This window comes from Mandrillus leucophaeus, unplaced genomic scaffold (assembly GCF_000951045.1).
Source record: "Mandrillus leucophaeus isolate KB7577 unplaced genomic scaffold, Mleu.le_1.0 Scaffold98, whole genome shotgun sequence".
Classification (NCBI taxonomy): Eukaryota; Metazoa; Chordata; class Mammalia; order Primates; family Cercopithecidae; genus Mandrillus; species Mandrillus leucophaeus.
In genome coordinates this window covers 3,261,059-3,261,462 of record NW_012110696.1, presented here as the reverse complement: position 1 = coordinate 3,261,462, position 404 = coordinate 3,261,059, and positions in this window count along the sequence as shown.

Genomic DNA, 404 nt, shown 5'->3' with positions numbered 1-404 from the left:
GGCAGAACCCACGGAAGACTCCTTTTTTCTTGCCTCATAAAAGACCCATAACTCAGATGGGTGAGGTGGCGCATGCCTGTAATCCCAGCACTTTGGGAGGCAGGGGCAGGCAGATCACCTGAGGTCAGGAATTGAAAACCAGCCTGGCCAACAACATGGTGAAACCCCATCTCTACAAAAATACAAAAAATTAGCCAGGCATGATGGTGGGTGCCTGTAATCCCTGCTACTCAGGAGGCTGAGGCTGGAGAATCACTTGAACTGGGAAGGCAGAGGTTGCAGCGAGCTAAGATCAAGCCACTGCACTCCAGCATGGGCAACAGAGCAATACTCCATCTCAAAAAAAAAAAGAAAAGAAAGAAAGAAATTAGGCCCATTTCTGGCAACCTGCTTTCAGGTCCCCT